Source organism: Sminthopsis crassicaudata, chromosome 2, assembly GCF_048593235.1.
Source record: "Sminthopsis crassicaudata isolate SCR6 chromosome 2, ASM4859323v1, whole genome shotgun sequence".
Lineage (NCBI taxonomy): Eukaryota > Metazoa > Chordata > Mammalia > Dasyuromorphia > Dasyuridae > Sminthopsis > Sminthopsis crassicaudata.
In genome coordinates this window covers 559,377,629-559,402,731 of record NC_133618.1, presented here as the reverse complement: position 1 = coordinate 559,402,731, position 25,103 = coordinate 559,377,629, and the positions used below count along the sequence as shown (strand labels likewise).

The 25,103-nt window shown below is 33.8% G+C and overlaps 1 protein-coding gene across 5 annotated transcripts in view; it reads left to right on the top strand.

Annotated features, from left to right (window-relative positions):
• The first annotated feature begins 2,263 nt into the window (after positions 1–2,263).
• The window catches only part of MCTP2 (multiple C2 and transmembrane domain containing 2), a 260,840-nt gene continuing 238,000 nt past the window's right edge, over positions 2,264–25,103 (top strand). For 3 of the 5 annotated variants that reach the window (XM_074295057.1, XM_074295058.1, XM_074295059.1), the window contains exon 1: positions 2,265–2,620. The gene's annotated coding sequence lies outside the window, so the exon portion shown is untranslated. Of the gene's footprint in view, positions 2,621–24,544; positions 24,610–25,103 lie in introns of all 5 variants that reach the window. The other 2 variants (XM_074295061.1, XM_074295062.1) reach the window with 2 other exon arrangements.

Here is a 25,103-nt window from a genome sequence, read left to right as displayed (position 1 = left end):
CTGTTAGAGTTATTCAGCTGTAAAGTCTTCTTCAAACGTTAAAATGCTGGCTTTATTATCATTAATTATCATAATTAATTAATATTTTATCTTGTAAGAACATAATTTCTCTACTCTCAGCTGGTAAAAAGATTTTGCTAAACTTAAAGACTAGTAGAATAAAATGGGTTAGTAAAAGGGCTGTTTCCAACTTCTTAGTTTTGATAATTGCTTTAATCCCTAACTCTCTAAATTTCTCAGTCTTGTTTTTAAACATAAATCTAGTCTTGCATTACTTTTCCAACATTATTTCTCACTCCTTCCAATTGAAACTTGCAACTCTAGTTGTTTTACAAATCTACAATGCTGTCTCTGTGAAAATTAGTTTTCTTTTCTTCTTTACTTACACATATTCTCCCCATCAATTTAGACCTTAATCAAGATTCATCTTTTCCAAGAAACTACCCCTTGTGTTCTAAGAGATAGTTGTTCTTCATATTCCCCACACTTTCCCTAAAGCACTCTATTTTTCCTCTACTGACACTTAAAATAATTACTTCTATTCCCTCAGCAACACTTTCATTCTTTATTCTCTTTCCAAATACAAACTCAGCTTTTAAAAGAAGAGACATACTTATACTAGATAATCTCCTCCCCTTAACTCAATATTGAGCACATAGTCATAGAATCACTGAAGTGGACAAAATCTTTGAAGTATTCTACTTTGATCTATAACAACCACTCAATCAATATCTAAATACATTTTATTGATATCTTTCATTTTTATATTACCTTCATTTCCAAACATATCTCCCCTCCTATATTACCCAGAAAGCCAATCTTATATAAAAGATTAAAATGGGAAGAGGGGAGAAATTAGTTCAATCAAAGTAATGGAAAACATAATTTGAGTTCTGCAATATATTCAGTATTTCTCACTTCTACAGAGAACTGAGTTAGATCTTCCTCCAACACAACATTCCCTCTCTCCCTCCCTTACTCCTTCCTTCTCCTCTATTTATAGTGATTTTGTTATTTTATATATGGCTTATCATATATAATGAATTTTTCAATAATTTCATATGTATTCCCTATGTTATCTGAACTCTTCATATTGATTTTTTTTCTTATTATAAGTAATTCCATTCATTCAGGAACCAGGATTTATTCAGCCACTTTCGTCTTCATCTCTTCAGTCAGTGCATATCCCTTCTGTATTCAGTTTTCTTTTATGGTATTTTGGTACATATGAAACTTTCCTGCCTCTAATTTCCTATGGGTGTATAGCTAGCAGTGGGAACAATGTCTAAGTATATGGATATTTTGTGATGAAGGGAGAGGAGTATAAAAGCAGAAGGAGGAGGGAATAAAGGGATAGAGAAAGTTAAAGCAGTGGAATTCTTGTAGAGCAGCATGAGAGGACTGCTACATTAGGAATAGGTACAGTGGGAAAAGCATTGGTTCTGGGATCAGAGGACTAAACTTTTGATCCCAATTCTGCTGCTTCCTAACTCTGTGGTGTGGCTCAGGCACTTAATACTTCAGAGTTTCACTTCCCTCTTCTGTAAGATAAAGAGGTTGCACTATATCCTCTAACAGAATCCTTCAAACTCCAAGCCTGTGATCCTATAATTAAATCTTGCTGTCCCTTTAGGTTTTGTCCCTATAATGGTTTTTCCATAGGTGTCAGAATAAATAATATTAACTAGCATTTATACTTTATATTCATTATCTCATTTGAACCTCATATCAAGCAGGTACTATTATTACATTTTTACAGAAAAAGGAAACTTGAGCCTAAAAGAACCGGGCCCATCAACTGAGCAAAAATGTGCTTTTTCCTCCGGATATTCCTAAATTCTGGTCTTCTTTCAAGTAACTTGTTCAGGCTCCCACAGTTGTGTTTGAGGCAGTATTTGAATTCAGATCTGCCTAGTTCCAAGTTTAGGATTCTCTACACTAAGTTGTCTAGCCAATATCTGAAGCGTTGTAAATTTAGGCCCTACAGAATGTAATTGTTTAGTTGATAGTTTTGAAAGTTTCAAATTCAGCAAGCATTTATTGTTCGTGCCTATCCTACACAAGGTGCCAGGGCTACAAAAACAAAACAAACAGCCACTTATACGGTCAGATTTTCCTGATATTTATTCAGTGAACCAACCTAGACACAACCAGCCTGAAATATCCTCTCTTCCAGCTCTTTCCATGGAAATCCAGGCACCTGAGTTTATAGTAAACTTTGCCAAAGTGCTTCCGTCTTTTTGGTCGGAGGCCATTTAAAGTTCATAGACCGGACTGACTGTTCCCCTTTAAGAGACGGCTCGCGTGTGAGTGAGTGTGAGAGTGACTGCGTGTGTGTGTGTGTGTGTGTGTGTGTATGTATGTATGTGTGAGTGTTAGGAAGTTGCAGCTGTTGGTCGTGATGCCTCCTCCACTGCCACTCTTTTCGCCCCTCCCGCCCAGCAGCCGGCGTCCCTGGGGGAGAACCTGGGCAAGCTTTCCCCATGCTTGAACCTCACCGGCTCCAGCCGCCAGTACGAGCTGAGCAGGTGAGCTGAACGCGGAGCATTCTGACCCGGTGGAACTGAGCGCCTTTCACCAGGCTGGACTCCTGGCTCTGTGGAGCGCTGACTTCGGGCAGGTAAGGCAGCTAGCTACCTAGCACTCACTTGGATCTGTCAGTTCCGGGAGTCTGGGAGAAGTGCACTTGCCTCTTTGAGATGCAGCCCAGTTGGGCTCCGTGGCCCCAGGTTGTCCGAAGCGCTTTTAGGACGCGTAGCACTGACTGGCAAGGTAATCTCCCACAGAGAGCTGGAGGAGGACGCTGGATTGTTGAATCTAAACTAATCGGTGGAACCTCGGGAAGAGAGAAGCTTAAATTGTCCCGGGGAAGGATCTCTTTAGGGGCGTTTAAAAGAATACAAACTGAGTCCGCATAGAGCATTTGGGAAAGAACCACTGTAAAAGTCTCTGCTTTCTCTTATATGGTAGATTATTAATCCACATTCAACCGCGTTGAGGCTTTCCCCAAGCGTAAACCCGGTGAATGCACTTTGTGTAGTTCTGTTTTAGGACGGTTCATTTGGTTAGCAACATTAAAGCAGAAAGCATTATGCTAATTACGCAAATTACATACTTCCTTTGTGCAGACTCTCTGGAAAATAATAAACTATTATGTCTAGCCAGACTTGGTTTATGTAAAGGTTAAATACTGCTGTGGCAAACACTCCAGGCAACATTCGTATTTGCTAATCAAATCGTGCATTCTAGAACTTTAAATCATCTAAATTTTCATATTCAGTGTTTTAACTTGTCTAAATGAAGTTTAGAGGAAGTAGAGGTGCGAGAATCTATTCATTTAGAGAGTGGTTTAAAACCATGTACAGGAAGTAATATTTAGCATAGTCATGGTGGGGTATAAAACTCTTTTTTTCCAATTAAACCTACTTCAGGAATATGCAGAATTGCAAACTAGTTTTCTACTGATTTGATTTTCAGTTTTCCCGGAGCATTTGTTGCTGTTAGACTAGTGAGACTCTTAAAATTGGACACTAGAGACCTGCGTTTGTCTTCTTTGATACTGAAGTACATAGTTGCTTTAAAAATTAATTTCTGTGAACACCAATGTAATTGTCAAATGGATATCTAGTAAGCTGTCTACAGAGCTTTTTAGTGTGTTTTAAAATATTTATACGTTGAGACACTTGACATTTCTTACAGAGTTTGAAAGATGTGCACTGTCAGAGTCTAAGGATATAATGTTACTCTATCAAACTCAAAGTATATAATAAAATGTTAAGGAACAGTATTTTGATCGGGCTACAAGCATATGTATAAATATATATATATATATATGCATGTATGTATATATTGTATCTATCTATATCTATATCTATCTATCTATATATGTGTGTATATATGCAAATGTATATCTCTGGTCCAAAATAATACAATCTTACTTGATAGAATAATACTTAAAAAAAAAATCCTGTTCTTTTTATAGTAGGTACACCCTGTGGTGCAAACTTTATTCAATCTATGCCTTCTCACCTTGTGTGACTCTTGTTAATATATTTCCTGTAAATCCACCTAGGGAGTTTCACTTAGTGTACTCTTGATTTCATGAGGTGTCATGAGTACAAATAGAGCAAATGAGGTGTTCATTGGTTTTTACTCCTGGTTTATCTTTTCTGGCCACACTTTACTTTAAGATAATATATTTTACATACTTTTTGAACCACTATTCACAGGTTTAATTATGGTTCTCTTTACTTAAGTAGATCATACATGCGCTGCTCTTTGTGGGACCTGAAGCTGTAATTCTTCAGAAACTGTAATATATCTTGCTTCATAGATATATTGTTTCACCCCAAAAATATTAGGGTAAAATATGGGTTTTGTTTAGTAGGGAAATTTTAAGTTGTTACAAGTGTATAATTTTAAAGATACATTCCAGTCCTTTACTCTTCCTATTGAATTCTGGCTCCTAGTTTATCTCTCCATCTACAATGATTGTCTAAGATTGTGATGTTGATAGTGTTGATAAACTAGCTGGGTGATTTCTTCATAGATTTATGCCCCCTTTGGAATATAAGTTCTTATCTTGAACAAGGAACTAACTAAATGATAAATTTGAAAGATAGTGTTATTTGTCACATTTTTATGGGGTCTCAAAAAGGTCAAAAAAAAGAAGAAAAAACTATAGTTAATGACTTTGCAGGTGGATTTTGTACATAGTAACATTTTTGTCATAATTAGTTTTCATTCCTATGAGATAGAGATCATTATTGTAACTTAGAAAATTAAGTTAATGTAAACTATTTATTTAACAAACTTTTGATTGGATATTTTTCAGATTTGTTTTATACCTCCTTTGGTGGAAAAAACCTAGAAATAGTGTAGTAAGATGAGAAGAAATTAAGAATTTATTAAATTTATAGTTTAGTTTAAAAATTTTCTAATAGTTTGACCTATAAATTGTTTTAGCTGATATAATCTCCTTGACAAAGCTCATTATTTACTTTAGAATGGGAAGGAAACTAACCTTTAAGAATGCCAAAGATTTTTTTCTAATGGAACTTCCTAATCATTTTATGTGATTATATTCTAAAATGGAGGTTTTAGATTATTTGATAAATATGATTTCATATTTATATTTATAACTTAGGACAGATTTTTTTTTATGTGAACTGAAGAGAAATCTGTCATGATACTGTTTCTGGAACCAAGGGTTTTAATGATAAAACTATAATCATTTTTGCCTGCAAGAACTTTGGAGTCCATTTGGGAGGTTATCACATGGGAAACGAATAGACGACCAAGAATAGGGATATGGGAGAAAGTTTTAATACTTGGAGGCAGGGGAAAGGGTAATTAAGGTTTCCTAGAGAAAGTTCCTTACTTGAACCTTGAAAAGAGAAAAAACAAAAATTCTGAAGAGAGGAAGTCTGTCTGATCCAGGCCCAGAAGATGCCTTATACAAACACAGAGTCATGACTTAGAAAATCAAGCAGCCTATTGTGGGTGAAACAGATGTTGAGTTACTTTTCTAGATATTAAAGGGGTCTTTACAGATGATTTGATATAATAAATTGGTCTATTTTTGCCTTTTATCTCTTCTACTTAGATTGTAAGTTCCTTGAAGGCAGGGCACTTTTATCTATTTACTTTTGTTATCTCCAGTGTTTAGAATAGTACCTGACATGTAGTAGCAGCTTAATAAATGCTTGTTAATTGAATAATTAAAAGCTGGAAATAAGCAAATATAATGTATTCCCAAACTCACAAAGCAAAATGTAACATGGACAAATATAATATTCCTTATTCAGGTTAAAAATTAAACTTCAAAACTTAAGACAGGGATCCTGATTTTGAGCACTTACTAACTTGTATGGCCATGTGTAAATATCAGTGACTTCCAAATCTAAATCCTAAAGTCTCTGCTTCTGAATTAGTCACATCACATATATTAACTAATCATCATGTAACAAAATTCTTAATTGGTATTTTCTCAGTACTAGAATTCTGTAGGATTCTCAATAAAATATAGAATCTCAATAGAATTCTGAGTCATGCAGGACAAAGTCAGGAGACTTTGGCAGTGATTATTCTCAGAATTTCAGACCTGTTTAAACAGGTAACATTTCTCTGTCATTTTCTTCCTCTTTCTCATTCCCATGTGAACTGGCACATAAATACCATACTTTACTAAGTTATAGAGGCATAGAAATTTTGGATTGCATGGGGGCATAGAGATTAGCTAGTCTAACCCTGTAATTTGCAGAGCAGTCAGGAACAGAGTGAAGTTATCCAGAAATGTTTATAGAATTGATCTGAAAAACACAGCAAATACAGAGAAAGATACAGAGCCAATTGCCTTTAAACAACATAAACTATTTATGTGTAAGGGGGAAAAAAGAGGTAGGGTGTGGTTCTGGTCATTAATAACAAATTGGCTTTTGAGACATTTCCTTCATTAACTTGTTCCTTCCCATCTCCCAGACTTCTGTTATAGTACTTTAAAAAATTTATTTTCAACTGCCCAATTACCAGAATATTATTGCTTTTTAACTCTGTATTCTGTGTCAATATGTACTATCTGAATCACAATTTTTTTTTCTTAAAGGTAGAAGAAAACTCTTACTAAATACATTTGATGTGGGTGATGTAGGAACCAGATGATGGTAGGCACCAAAGGCTCGGTTCAGTCAGGTGAAAAATTCACCATGGCCATTGGAAAAAAGGTAGATTTATTTAGAGGAAAAGGGATACAGACAAAATGAAAGGATACAATAGACACCCCTCATTAGAGCCTAAAAAGACAAGCTCCTCAGTGGAATTCACCATTACCCAGTAAAAAGGGAGCACTCCATGAGGTTTAGCTGGCAAGCTAAATCCTCAAAGGGTCTTAGCACTCTAAAAAAGTTAATTAGCTGTAAGGAGGAGAAATGAGGTTGAGAAGTATAGTGGAGTTAGGAGAGATACTACATGGCATAGGAGAGAGGTAAAGAGAAAGACACCATGAGGCAGACTGCCATGGCCAGATGACCCAGAGGAGAGCAACAGCTAAGCCATGGCCCTTAAGTAGATTTTTTTTTTTTAGGAAAAATGTAACCTCAGGGACATGACTAGGATTTCTGATAGGTCATGGCAAAGTGAGGCTGCTTGAGATCTCTACAGAAGATAGACCTAAAGAGTGACATAATTTGGATTTCCGACTCCCCCAGAGTGTGGGACCACAGAACTAAAGTGATCTCTATCAGTGTCTTCCCCTCCCCCCCCCCCAGCCTGCTTGCTGGCCTCAGGAATTAATTTTTTTTTAATCAATTCTTCAGTTTTGTTTTTTTTTTTTCTGTTAAGTATACCCACACTGAAGACCTCATCACACTGAAATATTATTGGGTGTTTTTGCTTCTTAAAATAAAAAATAAAAAATAATAGCTTTTGTACTCAGAAAGCATGGCGAGGAATAAAACAAATAAAAAGGGGATCATATATTTATATACGATAATTTTATTTTGCTTAAGTACATTTATTTTCTTTTTCTCAATTTCCCCATAGTCAATTTATAAAAAGCTAACTTTTCTTTCTAGGGAAATGCTTCTTAATCTGTCTAAAACGATTCTGGCTTTTTCTTTTCTTTTCTTTTTTTTTTTTTTTTTTTTTTTAAGCTGAGGCAATTGGAAGTAAGTGACTTGACCAGGGTCACACAGCTAGGAAGTGGTAAGTGTCTGAGACCAGATTTGAACTTAGGTCCTCCTGACTTTAGGGCTGGTAATCTATCCACTGCACCACCTAGCTGCCCTATAATTCTGCCTTTTTTAAACAGTGGGATTATCCATGTATTCTTTTTTTAGAGACAGCATAGTATAGAACACAAATCCAAACTGAGTTAAGACTTGATTTCTAGTCCTGATTTGTCCAAGGTCACCTTCATCAAGTAATTTGAATTCTGTGGGACCTTGTTTCCCTTTCCTTTGAGGTTGTTTTACTGTACTAAGAAACCTGAATGCAGAAATTAAATCCTTAAGAAAAAGCAGATTATTTTTAACTAAATAGGTGGAGAGTGGAGGAGAGAAGACGGAAACAAGTTGAGAGAGACCAATAGGAAAAGAGAAGCAGGCAGGCAGGCAGAGGAGACAAGGAGAGATAGACAGGGAGAAAGATACCTAGACAAGCAGGTAAGAGATACACAGACATAGATCCCACCCTAACTCCTCCCACACACACGTGTATCTGTTCACATCAGCATTGTATATTGATACATATTGAACGGATTGTTTATATTCGTTTGATTACATTTCTAGCCTAGCTTTGTGTGATCATGAGTAAATATGACTGAATGCTTTGGTAAAATTGTCCTTCCCCTAATCCAGGTGATGCAATAACATTCTCTCTCCAAAAGAAGCCATCTGTGGAACAAGCCAAAAAATCATTTCTTTTAAGTACACACTAGATCACAGTTTGTTCAGATGAGATATAGAGTTCATTTTGGTTTTAAAATAGTATATTTTTTCCTGCAGATGAAAATATTTTGGGCATTTAAAGGCCCAAACAAAATATGTAGATGTTTGTTGTAGTATGGGTGTAGTTGTGATTTCACCGATGACAGGGAGTTTCCCAATGGGGAAATTATGTGTATCAATGCAGATTAGTAACTTTTCTACAATTTCTGGTGTTAGCCAGTAGCCTGGGGCAATGAGAATGACTTGTCCAAAATATTACACAATTAGCATGAGGCAGACTTGACCATGATGGTGCTTTTGGTTTTTTTAACCTAATATGTTTGAGCCTTGTCATAATAATAGAGCAAACTCTGGAATTTGACATATATGCAAAATGTCTTGAGTTGGACCCCTGGAGGGTCTTGTATTGCTGATTTTGTCCTGGGATGGTATTTTTTCCCCAAACTAAAAGCAAATGTTGTTTAACAATTTCAAAGAAGGAGGCAACTAATAACATTTAACACATTGCCTCCTTTTTATAAGCTTAAAGAGCTATAATGTTCTAACTCTTTAATTCCAAGATGTTTTCTTTCTTTCTTTCTCATAAAAGACTGGAACGGTCCAAATAACAGTCTTAGAAAGTAGCAGAAAGTCTCTAAGTCTGAAGTGCTAGGAGACCTAAAGTGCGAGGACACAGTTAAGCCTCATTATAACTGAAATCTGATGCCCCAGATACAGACCTAATGCACCTTTACGGACACTGATCAAACTTGTTATTCCAATAAGTTTATTATAGTATGTGGCCAATCTTTCCTTCCTGTAACTTTATCGTACTTAATTCATTGAAGAGAAAGGAGAGAAACAGAAATTTGCAGAGGTGAATCTGAAAAGGCCTATTGCCTTTCTGATCATGTACTAGGAAGGTCTGTACAATGTAGATACTTATTTTTGCCTGATGTTTCCTTCTGTTAACCAGAAATTCAACAAAAGGAAAGCTGATGTGGCCTTGTGTTAGGGCCAGAACTCTGAATTTGAAACAAGGATTCTTACAGTCAGTGGAATTGATAGAGACAATAGTTATCTAATTTAGCATGGTGCTTAACAGTTCTCTAGTTCAGTACTATAGTTCTATAAGATTCACACCTTTGATAAGAGAGCATTTATAAGCTAGGAGCCTCAGCCAGAATCAGAACTAGGAAAGACAGAGAAGTGGTGGGAGTCTCTCCTTTCCTTCTCCACTGAAACCAAGATCTGGAAGGCCTCCAGAAAACTAGCCCAGTACCAAGTGAAGGAGACAAGACTTTGAAAGAGATAGTAAAGGATTTGGACTTTAACACCGGGCTGCATTTGTGGTGATTACTGAACTGAAATGAAGGCTACCTCTAGAGACCCCAAGAAAACCTCAACAGAGAACATTACATTTTAGAGAGAATATTACAGCCTTGGATAAGAGAAAAGAAAATTTCCTTTCCTCTTTTACAGAGGTGAAACTATGTATTGTACAAAGGCTTTGTTGATAGTTGTCTTTGCTGAACTGCTCCTTTTTTTTTTTTTTTTTTTAAGGAGAAAACTTAGATAATATATTTTAAAAGTAATTATTATTTCCATAAAAAATAAAAGGGAATCCAAATTATCAATGTTTCAAAAAATGAATAGAGGCATATTTTTTAATGTTGACAAATGTTTTTGTAAGCCAGAAAGATTTTTCTAAAGCAGATCAAATTCAGTAGTTGTGGCCAATGAAGACTCTGTTCAGTTCCCAGAATTTGTGTCCTTTTTTAAAGGAATAACAAATACTTACATTTAATTAAATAGTTAATAATAGACTAATGGCATATAAAGACTAAAATCTTAATACAAAGTTCTGAAGAGAAAATTAAAGGCTGAAAATTATTGTATGTCTATATCAATTCATTATACCATAGTTAATCAGAGAAGACAGATTGTCATTGAGATGCTATAGCTCAAGGCCATAGAATTGTTTCTTGTGGGAAGGGTACCTAATTTAGATAATTACTACCTGAGATTTTACCTAATTTATCTTAGTACCCTTTACCAAGCAAAAGGAAAATAGTTTGCCAACTTGGGATCATCAGGAGGTAGGTGGCACAGGGTCTAGAGTACTAGGCCTGGAGTCAGGAAGACTCATCTTTCCAAGTTCAATTTTGGTTTTACATTCTTAATAGCTATGTGACCCTAGGTAAGTCATTTCACCTTGTTTTCTTCAGTTTCCTCTTCTGTGAATGAGTTGGAGAAGGCAAAGCTGAAGAAGGTAATAGCAAACCACTCCCCCCAAAAATCTTTGCCCCCCCAAAAAAAAATTCTAATAGATCACTAAGAGTCAGACACAGATGAAATGGCTGAACAATAGCAGCAATGACTTAGGTTTTTTTAGGAAGTCAGTATGCCTTTCTTAAGACGCTGGGGTTATAAAGAAAGACAGATGACCACCCCTGCTTTCAAAGGGAGCAGACAACACGAAAATAATTATTTTCAAACACAACATAGGTGGCATAAATTGGAGATAATCAATAGAGGGAAGCCAATTGTATTATAAAAGATGAGGACATTTCTTATAGAAGATGATATTTAACTTAAACTTTATAGAAGCCAAGGAAATTAGGAAACTGAGGATGGAGAATATTTTAGAGAAGAGCAACAGACTATTAAAATGAACAGTCTGGAGGTAAGGTATCTTGCAGGGACAACAAGGAAATCAGTACTACTGGATTACACAAAGTATGTAGAGGGAAATATGGAGAAAGAAATGTGGGGAAAAAAGAAAAATACAAAGTTGTGAAGAGCTTTGAATGCCATACCAGTGAATTAGGTAAGCCACTGGAATTAATTCATTGAATAAGGATGTATGTCCCAAAAGTCTTAGCATAATTTTGAACTTTTAATAATAGAAAAACTGCATTAAAATTTCTTGGACACTAATATCACAAATAAAATCACAATAAATAAATTTTTAAAAACCTGATGGTCAATTACTGTGCTAAAACCTTGGTGAGGAAGCATAGGGAAAGAGGAAGTCCTCACACTAATTCTCTTTTAATGCTTTTCTCAATTTGTTCCTCTTTGCATTTATTTCCCTTAACTGTTGGTGGAAGACAGATATCTGTATGGGAAATTCAATTCTGAAATATCAACAACCTCCACTAAATATAAATAAGGGCAGCTAAGCGGTGCAATGGCTAGAGTACTGGGCAAGAGTCAGAAAGATTCGTTTTTCTGAATTCAAATCTAGCCTCAAACACTTACCTGTGTGACCCATTATTTGTAAAATGAACTGGTGAAGGAAATGGCAAACCACTCCAATATCTTTTCTGATAAAACCTGAAATGAGATTATGAAGAGTCAGATTGTATTGGAAAATGACTGAACAACAACAAATATTAAAGATAGAAGAGGGTATGGTAAATGACAGATAATGTTGAAATCAGTCGTATAGTTTTCTTTAGTTTTTGGACAAGTGTGAGATATCTATTATTAATTTACTGATCTTTTTTTGTGTGTGTCAGTGACTAGACAAGTAGTTGGTCTGTTTTGGAGAGGATTGATGGAGGGGAAAATAGAATGGGGGGTTGGTTAATTGCTTTTCATAATTGCTGCACTTAATAGTGACCTTCAAAGGAGTCAGCTTTTCTTATTTTATTTACCTATTTTGTGTCAAACAGGACTGAGTGTCAAAAGAGGATAAGTTTTTTAAAATTAAGGAGCTAATTATATTAAAAGTCTTTTAGGTTCTGTACTTCAGTTTCTGATCACTCAGTATTGGCTGTAATGATAGTAAAAGGAATCACTGAGCAAAGTGACTTATAGGAAAATTAATTTGTCTGAGGTCTGACCACTGTCTCTCTGCCCATGATCTTCAAGTGCAGTCGCATATCATATTTCTTCTGCTGTAGGACTCTTAGACAGAACAATCTGAGCCTAGTAGTTACATATTCTCAACAAAATGATCTTTATTTTTGAAGATGTCTTTGATTCACAATTGTATAAAATCTAAGTTGAAAATTACTTCTTATATGTTTTGTTTTTCTTGGCTATATTTCCTTTTTAATTACATTAGCTTTTTGGGAAAGCTTAGAAATGGAGTGAGTGCTTCTTAAATTAATTTCATATATAAACACCTTTCCTTATTTCACAATACATTTTTAAGCTGTTTATAGAGCATATATTAGTACCTCATATTCTTAGGTAGTCAGAGGTTGTTGAGACACCTGCCGGAAATAGAAGCTTTCTCTTCTTACAATATGATCTTTCAACCATGGATTTTAATTGTTTTGTAATATTTATAGTGTTTGAATAATGTTGTGTACTTACAGGAAACGGTTTTTAAAAACAGAAATAAGCATATAGGATTCTGCCCAGAGAATGAATTAAAAAAAAAAAAAGACAAAAAACCTCACTTGATTAATGGAAAGGATATGCAGCAATATAAACCATGCTGTGGTTGTTTAAACACATGCATTTTTTTTCTAATCAACTGACTCTCATCATGAGAGAGAGGGGAAGAGAGAGAGACAGAGATAGAGACAGAGAGATAGAGATGAAGAACAAGGGAACAAGAGAACACAGCAAGTATAAATTGCAAAAAAATGAACTTTGATATTGATTTAAAAATAGAAACAAGAACTTTTAGTACCAAGATGGTAGAAAGAGGAAGGAACCCTCTGAAACCCTCTCAGGTATTCCTTCAAATAACTAGTAAACTGCCTCAGAATTGGTCTAGGAGTAGAGACGTAGTTTACAAGGAAAGAGCAGCAGCAGCAGCTAGACTCATAGCAAGGGACCTTCAGCAAGATTTTGAGCCTCGACAATCCTCCAGAAAGGCTCTACCCTCCTATAAATCGGTAACCTCCTAAGCAAGTGAACAATTTATGCAGTCTAGTAAGGTCTCACCTAGCAACTCCATTCCGAGCACATCACCAAAAAAAGAAATCATTTAAATATCATTCAGCTATAGTGAGATTACTCAATGTCTGGCAACTTCTATGGGAAAAAACAAGGGCTTAGAATACGATATATTAGAAGGCAAAGGAGTGAAGATTACAACCAAGAATTAACAAAATTGAATATAATGTTTCAGGGGGGAAAAGATATTTACTGAAATGGAGGACTTTCTAAGAAAATTATTGAATTAATAAATAAAACTAAGAATTGGCTTTATGAAAAAATCAATAAAATAGATAAATCTTTACTTAATTTGATTAGAAAAAGGAAAGAAGAAAATCAACTTGTTAGTTTCAAAAATGAAAAGGGAGAACTTTCCACCAATGAAGAGAAAATTAGAGTACTAATTAGGAGTTATTTTACCCAACTATGTGTCTATAAATTTGACAATCTAAGTGAAATGGAAGAATATCTACAAAAATATTGATTTCCCAGATTAACAGAAGAGGAACTGAATTACTCTAACAGTCCCATTTTAGAAAAAAGAATTAGAACAAGCTCTTAATCATCTTTCTAAGAAAAAATCTTCAGGACCAGACGGATTTACATATGAATTCTACCAAACATTTAAAGAACAGTTAATTCCAATACTATGCAAAATATTTGAAAAAATAGAAAAAGAAGGAGTCCTAGCAAATTCCTTTTATAACACACATATGGTCCTGAACTGAAACTAGGTAGTGTGAAAACAGAGAAAGAAAATTATAGACCAATTTCCCTAATGAATAGTGATGCAAAAATCTCAAATAAAATATTATAAAGAGATTACAAGAATTAATCCCCAGGTTAATACACTATGACCAAGTAGGATTTATACCAGGAATTCAGGGCTGGTTCAATATTAGGAAAACTATTAGTATAATTGACTATATCAATAATCAAACCAACAAAAATCATATGATTATCCCAATAGATACAAAAAAAAAAAGCATTTGATAAAATCCTACACACATTCCTATTAAAAAACACTAGGAAGTATAGGAATAAATGGACTTTTCCTTAAAATGATCAGTAGCATCAATTTAAAACCATCAGCAAGCATAATATGTGATAGGGACAAACTAGAACCATTCCTAATAAGATTGGGCATGAAACAATTCTATTTACTATTCAATATTGTATTAGAAATGTTAACTTTGTCAATAAGAAAAGAAAAAGAGATTAAAGGAATTAAAGTAGGCTATAAGGAAACCAAAGTATTACTCTTTTGCAGATAATATGATGGTGTACTTAGAGAATCCTAGAAAATCAACTAAAAAACTACTAGAAAGAATTCACAACTTTAGCAAAGTTGCAGGATAAAAAAAATAAATCTACATAAATCATAAGCATGTATATATATATATTATATATTATTATATGTATTTATAAATTATATGAAGTCCAACAGCAAGAGATACAAAGAGAAATTCCATTTAAAATAACTGTTGATAATATAAAATATTGGGAGTCTATCTGCCAGGACAAAGTCAGGAACTATATGAAGACAACTACAAAACACTTTCCACATAAATAAAATCAGATCTAATCGATTGGAAAAATATGAAATGCTCATGGATAGGCTGAGTGAATATAATAAAAATGACAATACTATCTAAATTAATTTACTTATTCAGTACCATACCAATCAAACTCTCAAGAAATTATTTTACAAATCTTGAAAAAAATAATAACAAAGTTCATCTGGAAGAAGAAAAAGTAAATAATTTCAAGGGAATTAGTGAAAAAAAAATTGGCAATGAAGGTGACCTAGCTGTGCTAGACCTAAAACTATATTTTAAAGCAGTGGTCATCAAAATCATTTGGTAATGGCTAAGAAACAAGAGTAGTTGATTAGTGGAATAGATTAGATTCACAGGACAAAATAGGCAATGACTATAGTAATCTAATATTTGATAAACCCAAAGACCTCAGCTTTTGGGATAAGAATTCACTATTTGACAAAAACTGCTAGGAAAATTGGAAACTGGGCAGAAACTAGGTATTGACCTACACCTAATGTCATATACCAAGAAAAGGTTGAAAAGGGTTTATGATTTAGATGTAAAGAGTGATATAAATAAATTAGAAGAACAAAGAATAGTTTACTTCTTAGATCTGTGGAGGAAGAAGGAAATTGTGACCAAAGAAGAACTGGAGTTCGTTATTGAACACGAAATAGATAATTTTGATTATATTAAGTTTAAAAGTTTTTGTACAAAAAACCCCAATGCAGACAAGATTAGAAGGGAAACAATAAACTGGGAAAACATTTTTATATTCAAAGGTTCTGATAAAGAGCTCATTTCTAAAATATGTAGAGTTGACTCAAATTTATAAGAATTTAAGCCATTCTTCAATTAATAAATAAATGATCAAAGGATAATAAGAGGTAATTTTCAGATGAAGAAATTGAAATCATTTCTAATAATATGAAAAAATGCTCTAAATCAGTATTGATCAGATAAATGCAAATTAAGACAACTCTGAAGTACAACTACACACCTCTCAGATTGGCTAAGACAACAGGAAAAGATAATGATGAATGTTGGAGAGATTGCGTGAAAACTGGAACATTAATACATTGTTAGTGAAGAAAATGGTATTTACACACATATATTGTATCTAGGTTATATTGTAACACATGTAAAATGTATGGGATTACCTGCCATGGGGGGAGGGAGTGGAGGGAGGGAGGGGATAATTTGGAAAAATGAATAAAAAAAATACATTGTTAGTGGAATTGTGAACTGATCTAACCATTCTGGAGGACAATTTGAAACTATGCCCAAAGGGCTATCAAAATTTTCCTATTTTTTGATCTAGCTGTGTTTCTACTAGGCTTATATCTCAAAGAGATCTTAAAGGAGGAGAAGAAATATATATATACACAAAAAGTTTGTGGCAATCTTTTTTATAGTGCCAAGAAACTGGAAATTGAGTGGATGCCCATCATTTGGAGAATGGCTGAATAAATTGGGGTTTGTGAATGTTATGGAAATGATCAGGATGATTTCAGAGAGGCCTGGAGAGACTTATGATAACTGATGCTAAAAGGAAATGAGCAGAACCAGGAGATGATTGTACATGGCAACAACAGCATTATATGATGATCAACTAAAATGGACATGACTCTTTTCAACAATGAGATGATTCAGGCCAGTTCCAGTGATCTTGTGATGAAGAGAGCCATCTGTACCCAGAGAAAAGACTGTAGAAACTAAGTATGGATCACAACACAGTATTTTTATTTTTTGTTGTTGTTGTTTGCTTACATTTTATTTTCTTTCTCATTTTTTTATTTTTGATCTGATTTTTCTTGTGCAGCAAGATAATTGTATAAATGTGTATGTATATATTGGATTTAACATATATATTTTACCATGCTTAACATATATTAAATTATATGCAATCTATGGTACGGGTGGGGCAAGAGCAGGGAAAAATTGGAACACAAGGTTTTGCAAGGATCAATGTTGAAAAATTATCCATACATATGTTTTGAAAATAAAAAAAGCTTTAATTAAAAAAAAAAAGAAATAGTGAATTTTCAAACATTGCTAATTAAAATAAATTAAACAAGTCATTAATGAACTTCCTAAGAAAAAATTCCTAGGACTAGGTAGATTCACAAGTGAATTCTACAAAACATTTAAAGAACAATTTATCCCAATATTATTTAAACTATTGGGAAAAAGAGGTGAAGAAGGAATCCGACTAAATTACTTTTACAACACAAATATGGTGCTGATATCCAAATCAGAAAGAGCCAAAATGGAAAAATTATAGAGGAAATTCCCTAATGAATATTGGTACAAAATTTTTAAATAAAATACTAGCAAAGAGATTACCACAACATATCACAAGAGTCCTATAGTATAACCAAGTGATATATATATATATATATATATATATATATATATATATATATATATATATATATATATATATATATATATATATATATATATATATACATACATACATACATACCAGGAATTCAGGATTGGTTCAATATTATGAAAATTAGCAGCATAATTGACCAAATCCATTACAAAATCAAAAAAAATCATATGATTATCTCAATAGATGCAGAAAAAACCTTTAACAAAATACAGCCTCCAATCCTATTAAAAATATTGGAGAGAAGAGGAACAAATGGAATTTATCTTAAAATAATAATATTTATCTAAAACCATCAACAAGCATTATCTATAATGGGGGATAAACAAGAAGCCTTCCCAAAACATTGAGGGAGAAAACAAGGGTATCTAACAATTTCGGTTATTTACTATTTTAGTGTATATGTTAGCTATAGCACTAAGGAAAGAAAAACAGGGAATTAGAATGGTCAATGAGGAAACAAGACTATTATTCTTTGCAGATGCTATAACATTATACTTAGAAAATCAACTAAAATCTACTTTAAGTTATTATCATCCTTTGGTAAAATTGAAGAATGCAAAAGAAACCCACATAAATTTTCGGCTTTTCTATATATTGCCAACAAAGTCCAGCCACAAGAAATAGAGAAATTCCACTTAATAAATAACATAACATAATATAACATAACATAACATAACAACATAACATAACATAACATAGTTGGATGTCTCCCTGCCAAGGCAAACTCAAGAACTTTATGAATACAACTATAAAACATTTTCACATTGCTCATGAATAGATCAGGCTGATATAATAAAAATGAAATTCTACCTAAATTTATCTATTGATTCAGTTCCATAATTATCAAACTATCAAAAGTTATTTTATTGATTTATAAAAAAATTACAAGATTCATCTGGAATATCAAGGATATCAAGAGAATCAATAAAAATATATTGAAAGAAAATGGTCTAGCCATATCAGATCTCAAATTGTATTATTATAAAGCCATGATTATCAAACATTCTAATATTGGCTAAGAAATAGAATGGTGAATCAGTGGAATAGATTAAGTACAAATTATATTGGTATAAATGACTATTGTAAGCTATTACATGATAAACCCAAAGATCCAAACTTTTGAGGAAAAAAAATTCAGTATATGGTAAAAACTGCTGGGAAAACAGTATAGCAGAAAGTAGGTATAGACCTATATCTCACATAGTATACAAAGATAAAGTACATGATTTATATACAAAGGGTGATACCATAAGCAAATTAAGATAGCATAGGGTAGTTTATTTGTCATATTTATGAATAAGGGACTGATTTAGGACCAAATAAAATATAGAAAGCTTTACAAAATGTAAATAGATAATTCTGATTATATAAAATTAAAAAATTTATGTTCAAACACAACCAATGCAACCATTCTCAGCAATACAATACTCCAAGCAATCCTAAAGGACTAGTGATAAAGCATGCTATCAACCTAGAGAGAAAGAGCTGATATTGATTGAATACAGACTGAAACATGATGTTTTGGCTTTCTTTCATTTAAAAAAATTTTTTTTTGAGTTTTGTGCAAAATGACTCATAAGGAAATGTTTTATATTACTGCACACATATATAATCTATTTCTGATTGTTGTCTTAAGCAAGGAAGAGGGAAGGGATTGAATTAGGGAAAGAACTGTTGGTCTAGGCTACTCAGACTGCTTTGCTACTGGCTTTTCTCAAGGCCCAACTACCTCTATTGTATGGCTTCATCTACTGGATTCTCTAGATTCATCCCTTGAAGGCCAGCTGAAATCTGGCTTGGCTGGGTGTTACTGTGCCCTCTTTAGCTACAGTATTCTCAATAAGTGCAACTGTGGGTTTTTTGCTAGGGTCATGGTCTTTAGGATTGGCAATAGCCTCTCTTTGTTCCATGCTTTCAGAAAATTAGCTCTTGGGGGTTTTTTGTTTTGTTTTGTTTTTCCTCTAGCTATGGGTAGTAGCAGATTTAGTTTTTCTTTCTTTCTTGTTCAACACTATTTCCCATCACTGTGGATTTCCAGGATTTGGGTGTGTATTCCAGATTCAAAGCAATTATGCTAAGTGGCTAAGATCTAAGTCAAAATGATTAGTCTCTGCCTCAGAAGCAAGTTCATTGTCTTACTGAATTTTTCACTTGCAATTGAGCTATTCAAGCCTCTAAATCTTTCTTAGGGGTGGAATTTTTGTGTTTGTTTGTTTGTTGTTGTTGTTTTTGAGGACCTTGCATTGCTGTCATTTACCACAATGCTATGGGATTAAAGTCTCCCTGGAGCAAACTATTATATTCAAATAATCTGTTTATCCAGAATTGGTACCTTTCCGAAAATCAGTATGTCACACAGAAAGAAATTCCTACTTCATTTAGAGTAAGCTTGGTTTGATATTGTGGTGGTTCTTACTATGACCATTAATATAAAACATTCATTTTGATAGAGGAAAGACACAGTAATCCTACTCTGATGTAGTGCAAACTCTCCTACTAATCATAGAGATCAGTATGCAAGATTTTTTTCTTAGCAATTTCCTCTCCTTTAATATCAGATACTTGTGATAGTTGAAATGCAGAATTTCTCACATTATCTCTTATGTGCAGTAGCATATATGTTGTGGCTAATTTGTTATGTAATGATCTTGATAGCTTTCAGTTGCTAGGTACATATTAGCCTTATTGATTTAACACATTTTTATTTTATTTTTTAACGTCTATTTCCACTTTGAATTCTGCTTTTCTCTCTGCTTTGTATATGTATAGTGCCTTTTTATATATTCATGTGCATGCATGTGCACATACACTTATGGATAAGAATATGATGTTGCTGAGGTAGACACCAGATAATGGCAGACACAAAAAGTTGTTTTATCATGTGGAGAATTCACAGTGGTCATTCTCTTTAGCAAAAGATAAATTTATTTAGGGGAATAGGTTACAAACAAAAGGAAAGGATATAATAGACACTAGGAATCGTAAAATATGAAATAAAGTTGGGAGAGCATAGAAAGTGGTTTTAATAATTAATGATGGAAAGTGCAATTCTCTTAGTGGAACTTGCCACTTACCAGAAGAAAAGAAACTCCTCATGAGGATGGGGCAAGCCCTTAGCTGAAAGAGATTTAGCATCCCAAAGAAGTTAGCTGTAGGGAGGAGAAATGGGGTTGGGAAACATAGTGGACTTAGGGGAGATACCACATGGCATAGGGAAGGGGTAAAGGGAAAGATATCGAGAGGCAGAGTGCCAGTGGTGAACTGATCCAAAGGAACACAGTAGCCATGGGATGGGCTATAAGTAAATTTATAGGGAGAATTTAGCCTCAGGGATTTGACATAGTTTGGATTTCTGACTAGATTACTTCCAGAAAGTGAGACCACCAAACTAAATTCATCTCATTATTAGAGCCTTCTTCCTTCTTGCCCCAGGGAATAATTTTTATCAGTTCTTGTTTCTTTCTGCCCAATACACACCACCATTTAGGACCTCATAAAATAGGTGTGTGTGTGTGTGTGTATTTTTATGTATGTATATATATATATGTATGTATATATATATATATATATATATATATATATATGTATGTATATATGTATGAATGAATGAATGTATGTGTGTATCTGTATACACAGAGACATATAAAGCAAAGACAAAGTGATATAATTGACAGAATACTGTAATTGGAATCTAGAAAAGCTAGGTGTAAATTCTAACCAATATTTCTTAGATGCTTGATTTTGGGTAAATCATACAAATTGTTTATTCCTTAGGAAATACTCTAAAGATTTATCTACTAAATCATAAAGGCAACTAGGTGAAGCAGTAAGATGAAGGGTTTGGAGTTATCTTCAATTAGTTCAAATATGGCCTTAGACACTTCTGTGTGATCCTGGGCAAATCACTTAATCCTGTTTGCCTCAGTTTCCACATCTGCAAAATGAACTAGAGAAGGAACTGTCAAACCATTTTTGCCATGTATTTTTATGTTTGCCAAGAAAACCCCAAAATGGGGTTACACAGAGTTGGATGTGACTAAAATGACTGAATAACAAAAACTAAATTATAGATTGTTATAATAGGCACTGGTGATAAGGTTATAATGCTAGGAGATTACAAAATCTCATTCTATGTGTGAGAGGCAATTAAGTGACTTCTGGAAAACCCAGTTTCAAATCTAGCCTCAGTCACTTAATGTATTACCTCAGGCAAGTCACTTAACCTCTGTCTGCCTTAATATCCTTAACTATATAAATGAGGAAAATAATGACACCTATCAAAGTTGTAAAGATGAAATATATACTATTTATAAAGCACTTAGCACAATGCCTGGTATATAGTAGGTACTTAATAAAAGATTATTTCCTTCTTCTTATCCTTTTGTCTGTATGTACATATATGTACCTATTTACATGTTTACAATATATTTACACATTACATAGATGCATAATTATGTATTTATATATTTCTATAGTTCATGTGACTTAAATATCAAACTTATTAGGCCTATAGTGAATTAATGAACCTGAACCTTAGTGGTTTAGTTATTGCCCTGCACTGGCTGTGAAAGATATATTCCATTCTCTCATGTGATAGTGAAGTTTTAAAAATTTCATGTGGTGGATATACTGTGGAAGTTTGTGTAAGAAGATTGAGAACCATATATTTTATATGTGTGGGGCTTTTTTGTTTTTGTTTTTTTTTACACAATGTTATCTGTTATGCCACCGTTCTCTTTTATTGTCCTGACTCAGTTTCCCTAATTATCCTGACCCAGACCTGACTCATTTTTTCTAATTGTTCTGCCTCAGTTTTTAATAGTCCTGCAAAACCTCCTCTCCCTCTTTATCAGAATATTTGATAAGGATAAAAGATCTTATGTTTTAGAATATCAGAATGCTTCTCCCCATCCCATGCTATCAGAATATCAGAGACTATCTTATCAAGATGCCTCTCCCCATGTTCAGCGTGCCTCCCCCATTATGTCATTCCACTCTCCAGAGGCTCACCCCACTCTGTCAAAGTCTCTTTCCCTCAGCACCCTGACTCCACCCCTGCCTCAGTATACCCCCTGAGTCTGAGCCATGTGTATATATGTCATTGAGAACTCACATTGTTGGCTGGATTCTTGAAGACGATAGTTTCATTCAGCCCTGGGACCAAACCATGGATCCATTTGGTCCCAGTAAATCTCTCCCTTTCAGATAAATTATTACATACTCTCTAATCTCTATCTTACCTCAGTTTCTCTGGCAGTACATATCTATTAAAAATATGTTGAGGCAAATCATGGACTCCCCAAAATATCAAACCTTTGAAATTACTTGTCAAGCAAAATGAAACTAAATGGATTTATGAATTAGCAATGAGAGTTGGAGTTGTCCCCCCCCCCCTTTTTTGTTGGATCTGAATTTTTTTTAAGTGTATATAATTGAATCCTTTAATTTTTACTTTTTTCTTTTTATTTTTTTTTCTGATTATACATGTACATTCATTTTTTAAAATACACATTTCTTTATGAATCATGTTGGTGATGGGGAACCCCGATACTGTCCTGACTTGGGGGGTACCATGAGGTAAACACTTGAGAAACTCCTTGAAGGGGAAAAATTCTCCTTGAACTCTGAAAATCTCTCCCCTAAGAAAGACCAGCTCCAGGGAATCAAAATAAGGAGTTTCATTCTGTTATCATGGAGGAGGCCTGCACACCCCCCATTGATAACACTCACTACTGATTAAGTCTCTATTGAGTTGAAATTTAGTCTAGGACTACTCATTCAATTGGAAAATTTCTATTCAATTAGAAATTTTTGGTCTGATTTCAACTCAAACTGCTCCCAGCCAAGATAAAATAAATTTCTGTTGGTTCATTTCTTTGTGGAGGCCCAAAAGCTGGAATCATGCCATGCCAAGGGAACTTCTCTTCTCAGTGTTAACTCTTGTTTATCTCTTTGCCAGGATTTCTCTGCTAGAGTTTTACTTTTCTGTCAGGACTTTGCCACTGAGGAAGTCAACCTCCTAGCAAAAGCTGACTTCTCAGTGCCAATAAACTTCTTTTTGCCAGTCTAACTTTTCGGATTCATAAATTCTTTTACGAAGGACCTGCACCAAGCAGAAGGAGTTCCCACAACTCTCTGCCCTGTGTTGAACCTCATCATTGGGAGAGAAAAATCAGAATGAGAGGGAAGGATGGGTGTTTTATATTAAGTGATCTGAGCTAAAGAAACATCTGCAAATAAAGTCATTCAGAAGCTAATGATGGCATTACGGAGAAGCAGGGAGGAAAAATAATGCACTTTGATTTTTATATTTATGTATAGAACTGATTTAGAAAGGACTGAAAATTGTAAAATAGGCAAAACATTCTAGCAATTTTAATGTGAATATTATCTGTTATGAGGAAAACTGGATTGCACTATTTTACTAAGCATAATTCAGTGTCAATTATTTTTAAAATGATGACTGTAATTTGAAGTTAGTAGGACCTTTTTAAAATAAGTATGGCAATAGTAAAAGCAATACACATTTTATATAATAAAACCTTGTATATCTCAAACCTTAGAGAAGGATCCATTCTAAAGAGCTCTTTTCCAGATACTTTATGGTTTTTCCCTTTAAGCATTAATGTTTTAAAACATTTTAACCAATTTGAATGGAAATTTTCTTAAAATAAACTTTCTTGCCTCCTTAAACAGAATATATTGAACAATTTTTAACCTTTTTTTTGATGAGTCAGGGTCATCTCTGAGAATCAGTTATGTTACTGTCTATTATTATAATGCCCTTGGAAGATATTGAAGCGTGTAGAAATGTTTGTTCCTACTCTAAATGATATCAGATTGTTGGGTTTTTGGTCTATTTTTAAAAGTGTCTTTTTTTTTTCCTGTTTTCTCATTGGCTTTTATCTGTAACTTCAATGTCTATCTAGATTCTTGCTTTCCTTTCTATTTTTCTGTATCCTGAGAAACCAGAAAATAAAGTTAGGTAGAAATCTATGTAAAATGAGGGAAAATAGACTCAGTCAGGGCCCAAGAGACTTCTCCTAAGAAAAGTTTTGCTGGATAGATTTTATGATATTATCTTTTGCTCAGAGTATTATTGTTGTCTTTATCTTATGGTTTTAGGAGCTTATTTTTTTGTTCTTTCATGTTTCCAGATATATAAAATTATTGGATAACTGGATTCAAGATACTTGAAGTCTTACAATACCTTTGTTAATTTGTGTAATATGAAGTTATTTTATTTGTTCTTTATCTCCCTTTTTTTCTCTATCTAGCACACAACACATTCTCTTGTGCACAGGGAATGCTAAAGAAGGTAGTCTTGAATTCAGTTACCAAAGTAAGTAGACTGAATTAAAAACATAGTTTGATATATATGGATGTATGATTTTAACAATATGGGGGGACTCCTTGTGTATAAATTCCTTCCTTTGCTGCTAATTTGGAATTCAGCTGCAATTTATTTTTTCAGAGAAATGACAGGAACTTGGAGCAGGCAAGTGACTTAACTAAATTTCACATAACCAATGAGTTAGAGATAAGATTTGAACTTCAGTCTTCCTGATTCCAAAGCTGGTCCTCAGATCCACTAGTATGATATGGTAGAAACAGTATTGGCTTTGAAACCCAAGAACCTCAGTTCAAATTCTAACTTTGTTACTTAATATTAATGTGACCTTGGGAAAAATCACTTAAACTATTTGGGTCCCAGTTTCTGTATTTGTCAATTTAGTTGTTTTAATAACTAGGTGATCTAGTGAAATCTTCAAGTTTAAATCAACTATTTTGTGATACTTTAAGATGATTGTAATCATTCTTGTATACTTTTCAATT